We start from the raw sequence: 7594 nt of genomic DNA on the forward strand, positions 1-7594 counted from the left end.
TTTTTTTTTAAGATTTTATTCATTTATTTGACAAAGAGAGACACTGCAAGAGAGGGAACACAAGCAGAGGGAGGGGGAAAGGGAGAAGCAGGCTTCCGCTGAGCAAGGAGCTGGATGCGGGACTCAATTCAAGGACCCCAGTATCACAACTGGAGCCAAAGGCAGATGCCTAATGACTGAACCACCTAGGTGCCCACCAGTTTTCTTTTCGCTAGGGCGTGCACACTCTGGCTTCCTTAGGTTGTTAGTTCAGCTCTGTGAACTCATTTGTCTTACCTGCTATGCCATTGAAGTCATTTGATTTTTCCAACCCCTGGTTATGTCCAACACTCATATTTCATAGATAAGAAATCTGAGGTCCAGATCTGGACAGGAGTGACTTGGCTAAATCTCCACCACAAATCAAGCACAAAACTCATTTGATTCTTAGGATTTATTCCCTAACTGTAGGGTGCACACAGCTCTTCTGAGCGGCAAGCCACACCCCTTTCAGGCTGAAATCCCCCTTCCTTGAGTATTGCCACTGGTTCCTGAAGAGTGGGAGTTTGCTTCTCTTAAAAACACTCTGACCCAAAGGCTGAAAGCTGTAAATGAGGCCTCCAGCCACTTTGGCTGGGAGGGTGTCTAGCTGGAGGTGCATTTCTGTCCACACGTACTTAACTGGAGGTCACTGAGTATAGCAGAATAGAATTTAAAGCATGGGGAGTCATGCTACAGAGAAAATTCATGTTGCTTAATTGTATTCCCAGGAAGGGTCCAGAGAGAACCTTGCAGAGAGAGTCTGACTTATTACTGAACTGTTTCTGCCAGAAACAGTTTTTAATCTGTCTGCCACAGATTAAAAGTCAATCATGGTGGGGGCGCCTGGGTGGCTCAGTGGGTTAAGTCTCTGCCTTTGGCTCGGGTCATGGTCCCGGGGTCCTGGGAACTAGCCCCACATTGGGACTGGGGAACCTTCTTTCTCCTCTCTCTCTCTCTGCCTGCTTCTCTGCCTAATTGTGATCTCTCTCTCTGTCAAATAAATAAATAAAATCTTTAAAAAAAAAAAAGTCTATCGTGGTGGAGTGAGAAGGGCATCCTTGTGGTCCCAGGAAAACGAATAAGCTCAGCCCAACTCAATCTTCAATAAGTGGCAGGGGCACTAGTTGCCTCGACATCGCGGGGACCATTAAAAAAGAAATCACCGTTTTGAACCCTTAATTTATCTTAATAAGGGCATGATGCTTTTAATAGAAACATCTTTGGTAATGGACCTCATCATTTGTTTCTTGTGAGTTGCTTTCGTGGACCCTGCTGAGAGATACTTACTCTTGGTGAAGGAGAAGAAAGGAAGGCCTTTGGAAAGATCAACCATGAATGAGCCTGGGAGGCAGTGCGTTTGCAGGAAATTGTGTATGTGGCCCCTGAGTTAGGTTATGCAGAACCTTCTAGCAATAACAGTGTCCATGACAGGAACACAGGGTTTCCCTCTGATCAAACAGCATGGAAATGTCCTCTAATTGGCTCATGATATGTACATCCAGCTGCTTAGTGCAGTAGTAAATTTATGGAATTGACCTTCAGCACCCGAATTAAATGGACATTTGGCAACTCCAATAATTTGGCTGTAAGTTCATGTAATGTAAAGCCATCAGGGGAGTGGAATGGAAGCTCGAGGCCAGCTCTGTATTGACAGTGAGCTGGAAAATCTTAAGGGCAATTAAGAATATCATAGCAGTTTAAAAAAAAAAAAAAAGAAAAAAGATTATTTATTTATTTATTTATTTGACAGCGAGAGAGAGCACAAGCAGGGGTAGCAGGGGAGGGAGAAGCAGGCTCCCTGCTGAGCAGGGACTCCCCCTCCCCACCTCCAATGTGGGACTCTATTCCAGGACCCTGGTATCATGATCTGAGCGGAAGACAGACTCTTAACTGACTGACTCACCCAGCTGCCCCATGGTAGAAGTTTTGATGGGCAGGAAAACAAGAAGAACTAGTGCTTCTGCTGCCCATCCTGCCTTCATGGCTATGACCCAGCTATATTTGTGCCTTCTTACCACACTTGGCTTTCCAAATACGGAGAGCAAGTGTGGCGGTGGGAAAGGTCATGGAACTTGGATTCAGTCAGTCCTGGGTTTGAATATCAGTCTCATCTCCTAATTGCTGGGTGACATTAGGTGGGTGACATTGGGCAAATTAGTGAATCTCTTTGAGCCTCATGAAGTTTTTCCCATGGGTGTGGGGGCTACGAGAGATAAAGAGGTAGTCTATATGAAGTGCCTGGCATACACTGGGTGCTTAATAAATTTTGGTCCCCTTCTAGTGGCGTGCTGATAAATGTTTAACAACTAGCTCTCAAAGAAAGAAGAAAAGAGGGTGCCTGGGTGGGTCAGTGGGTTAAAGCCTCTGCCTTTGGTTCAGGTCATGATCCCAGGGTCCTGGGATCAAGCCCCGCATCAGGCTCTCTGCTCGGCAGGGAGCCTGCTTCCTCCTCTCTCTCTGCCTGCCTCTCTGCCTACTTGTGATCTCTGTCTGTCAAATAAATAAATAATATATTTAAAAAAAAAGAAAAGAAGGAAAGAAAGGGAGAGAGAAAGAAAGAAAGAAAGAAAGAAAGAAAGAGAGAGAGAAACAGAAAGAAAGAAAGAAAGAAAGAAAGAAAGAAAGAAAAAATAAAAGAAGGGAGAGAGGGAGGGAGGGAAGAAGGAGAAGAAGAAGGAGGAGGAGAAGGGGAAGGAGCAGGAGGGAGGGAGGAAGGGAGGGAGGGAGGGAAGGAGGGTACTTCTGTTGCGCATGATCGCCTCAGAGAAGGGCACCGGATCTGAGCTTAAGCCAGTAAAACATGGCAGTTATCTTAGCCATGGGATTGGTTCAGATAGGCATGTAGCCCAAGGTGCTTTAATGAGAGAGAAACCCAGAATTTTGTTCAGTGATTGAGGTAAAGAAGCCCTCTCTTTTCCTCCGGAAGATATGATGTATAGAACTGTTCTAGCCATGTCGTAACTGTAATGAAAGTGACTTTGAGAAGAAAACTCTCATATGGAAGAGGGCAGAATCAAGAGAGTTGCAAGAAATGGAGTCAGTGCCTTGATCAAGTTGTTCCTGAAACTAGTTCCTATATGAATCAACAGATTCCTTTTGTTCTCCACATAATTTTAAGCTGGGGTCCTTTTATTTTTGCAACTAAAAATATTGAGCTGGTCTGTCAAGCATTATGCTTGCGGTTCAAGTATGAGCAGGTCCTAATGGAGAGCAGAGCTGTCACTGTGAGCCCACTGTAAAGCCAACTCAGCCCTTAAGTTCAGTCTTAAAAAACAATCAAACCAAGGTCTAACTGCATACTATATTAATGAGAAAATAATATTTTACTAAAATTGTTATGGGAACTCTGGAGAGAGAATTCACGTGGCATACAAGAAAGCAAATACAACCTTCATACCAACACTTGTCTCATCTCTCCCTACAGCTTCTTCTTTTTTTTTTCTCCCTACAGCTTCTAATAACTCCTTAGTAATGTCACTGTCATCCTACCTCAATGTTCTGCCCTTTTCAAAAACCAAACAAATAGAACAACAATAAACACCAGCCATCATTTGTCTCTCCATTCTGTTCCCAACCCCCAGGGAACCCATTGAAGGATCTGCCTGATGACCTCAAGCCTCTTTCCAGAGGAAATTCAGTGGTACTTCCTCTCTATTGTCATCTATTGTGTTCTAGAAATACACAAGGAATGCTCTCGTGCTGTCTGCTCATCTCTGCCAGCCACTCCTGCAAGAAGAGGACAACTCATTACCTCCTTGAGTCAAGTTTCAGGTTGGAGACCCCCAACTCCCTCCCTTGGGGAATCTGAAGGAGGGAAATCACAGCAGTGTTTGAACTGAGAGATTTATTTTCGGAGTGATTTATTTTCAGAAGATTTATTTTCTTCTTTCTGTAAAACCTCAGCCAGTGAAAAATGACACCTTTGCACTCTGGAGCCTGATATCAGTGTTCCAAAATGTTGTTTGTGTATAAACCCATGGGCATGAATGTGTCTGTTGTATTTCTGTTAAAATCCTGATACTTTGTGCTCTGCTTATCAAGGAAGGTTCGTTGTGCTTCTTTCCTAGTAGAAGCTGGAGAGAAGATGTAAACATTCTTGACAAAATTGGGAATCACAGGATACCTGTATACCAGGATAAATGTTACTGTAGAGTGAGTTGTGTAAGTCATGTTGTTTCACACCCAAGGACTGTTCTAACTTTCTGGAAAAGAATCACAGAGGACCAGCCTTCTTGTTTGGAAAATGACGGTGCCTTACATGGTTAAATTGTAATGACAGTGATCCATGGACATTCTGGTAATTAACACAAGGGTTTTATAGCCACAGTGATGAGATGAGAAACTATCCCCTTCCTTCCTTCCCTCTTCTCCTCCTGTCCTCCAAAAGATTTTTCCTGATGAATTATTATAAGCATCTAACAATATCTGAGGATTCAAACCTTTTCAAGTTAGACAATCTCCACCCTTTCAAACATGTCCATGTTTATGCTTTAAATGGCTCATGAATAAAGAAGCTTCTAATAAAGAAGCTTCTGTGCCAGGCATTGTGCTAGGTGCGAAGGTAGGTGAGACACAATCATTCACATGCTGTGGTAAGAAGTGGGCATATAGTTTTCTTTTCTTGTGATGTTTTTAGTCTGGCTTTGGTAACTGGGTAACAATGCTTGTCCTTAGAATGAATTAGGAAGTGTTTTCTCCTCTTCTATTTGTTAAAAGAGTTTGGGAAGGACTAATCATAATTTTTCTTTAAATGTTTGGTCGAGTTCACCAGTGAGGTTATCAGTTCCCTGGCTTTTCTTTGTTAAGAGGGTTTTGAATACTGATTCAATCTCTTACCTTGCTGTGGGTCTACTCAAATAATCTATTTCTTCTTGGGTTCGTTTTGGTAGTCTGTGTGTTTCCAGAAATGTGTCTATTTCATACAGTTTAACTAGTTTGTTGGGTTAACAGTTGTTCATAGGAAGAGGAGGGCATGTGAACCCCTTCCCGGCTAGGAAAGATAAATATTAAAATAAAGCCTGGCAACAATGAAACAAAAGCATGGAGGAGAGAAGGATTAGTTTGGGTGGGAGATGGGGAGATGAAAAAGATTCACAGGAGAAGTAATTCTTCAACCAACTGGGTACTGTGGGATGAGTAGGAGTTGGTTAGTTGGCTATGCCAGGGAAGGAGATTCTGGGTAAGGAAAGAAGAATAAAAACGCATGATATGGTCTGAGAACATGAGGTTGGGAAAGCACAGAAGGGGTTCCATGGACAAGCAAAAGAAAAATGAATTTGGTGCAAGATTACGAAAGATGATTAAAGCAATCCAAGGATTTTGGATTTCGTTCCTCAATCGATGGGAAGCCAATAATTTTTAAAACCTCCCAAACATTTTTTCAACCAAAGAAAAGGCAATAATTTTTAAACAGGAGTTTAAGGTTATGGGATTGGTGATTTTTTAGAAAGATTGTTTTGGTGGCCATATTGAGTATGGTTGGAGGGGATAGTGTGGTAACAGGGGAGCTGGACTGCTGGTGACATCTGTCATGAATGATGCTGGAGGAAGAAGGATGCAAGTTAGAAAGGGGAGAGAGGCTTTGTGCTTGAGACCCTGAGCGGGTCAATAGGACAGACAGATGACCAGTGATGAGGGGAGAGAAGGGGAAAGCTCCCAACAATGAGGTCAAGTCTTCTAGCCAGGACTATGCCAGTCCTACAAAAAAAAAAAAAAAAAAAAGAACAACAACAAGCAAGTTCACTCTTGGATGCTTAGAACATTCTATTTGTGTATCTATGGAAGGAAGTTACAGACATGGCTGGGTTTGTGTTGTCACATTAATTATAAAGGCTTTAAGGGGAAAAAAATTCCAAAGGGAATAAAGATTTTCTGAAAAGCATTCTTCTCTAAAGGAAGCTGCATGCAAATGGAAAAACCTTGACATTTAATTGATTTCAGTAATCGCAATGACATTGTGTTTTCATTCAGGCTGTGCAGTGGGGCTTTGAAACTGTGGAAAATTGACAGACAGGCCCTTGTTAGGGGAAACAAAAACGGCTCCAAGTTGCAGGGTTGAATATTTTTCTTTTTTCCTTTTCATAGGAGAAAAAATAGCCTATCATTTCTAACAGTCTGAATGACACTTAGCATTATTTCTCTCCTTTAGGAGATAGAATCTAAGGGTTTGCAGATACTAAAAAGCGGTCTGAAGTGTGAATGACACATTTAAAAATACTAATACCTGAAAATATCTTGTTTGGTAGATTTCACATGGGAACTATATGTATTTCTTTTGTAATTATAAAGTCAAAATGAAACTGCGAAATAACTCTTTAAAATCGAAAGCAAAGTGGGAACAATGGCCCTGGCTTTGTGTTGACTTGGTGACTTAATCACTCACAAGTAACTTTAAAACTCATCTGTTTGCACACTCTTAGAGAGAAATGCCCCAAAGACAAAAAAGAACCCCAAACCGCACAACAACCCCAATACTTAAACCATTCTCATTATCACATTATTAGTAATACCATTGGTATTGTTATTTCAAAACTATGTTAGGTATGTGCATAGTGAATAAACCATAAAGTCAATGCATTTTTTTCTTAAAGATATATTAATTTATTTGAGAGAGAGAGAGAGAGAGAGAGAGAGCATGAGGAGCAGGGGGACAGCCAAAGGGAGAGGGAGAGACAGGATCTCAAGTCGACACCCCGCTGAGCAGGGAGCCCAACGTGGTGCTTGATCTTATGACCCTGAGATCATCACCTGAGCTGAACCAAGAGTTGGACGCTTAACCAAGGCACCCCAGGAACTCAGGCACCCCTAAACTCAATGCATTCTTATTTTAAGTTTGTTAGGAGCCAAAATTTTCAGCCCAAGGGAAAAGATACAAAAATATAAAGTCAACCAAATGAATGAACTGGAAATAGTATTAGCTCATGATTATTTTCTCTTTAAAATTTCTTGTACTTTCCAGCTTTGGCCACTGTAAATACCTGGAAATAATGACCATCCCAATAGTAATGACCTAGATTGTGGTCTCTAGGAACAATTTCCTGGCAAGCTCCTTAGAGAAATGTCTGATTCCAGGACTGGGCAGGAAATATACAAGATGAGAGCGAGACATCTTGCTACATCTGAAAGCAAGGAAACTGTCATAGACCACTGTGGGCGCATCCAAAAGACTCAGGCATAAACTTACTGGCCCCCACTCCCATCTGGACTCCTTGAGCAACTAAAAAATTAACAACTGCAATGCATTAAAATCCATCAAATATATCAAAGTCCCTGAATTCATGATGATATTAAAAATTATACAAAACAAGCAAACAGATAAACCAAAAACCCAAAACTTACTGGCTCCTTTTGGAGGATGTTAGAGAACTAAAACATTATTCTGTGATAATTAGTAAACAAAAGCCTCAGGCAGCTAGCTCACCTTACCTAGTGTAATGACCTAGCTGATGAAGAAAAGCTTTTTTCACAGTATTCCAACTGATCCATAAAGAGTAATGAAGGAGTATTATAATTAGAATTGTACCATTTTGCAAATGCCTTAGGAAATCACGGATCTAAGCAGTTGTCATCACAA

Source organism: Mustela nigripes, chromosome 8, assembly GCF_022355385.1.
Source record: "Mustela nigripes isolate SB6536 chromosome 8, MUSNIG.SB6536, whole genome shotgun sequence".
Classification (NCBI taxonomy): domain Eukaryota; kingdom Metazoa; phylum Chordata; class Mammalia; order Carnivora; family Mustelidae; genus Mustela; species Mustela nigripes.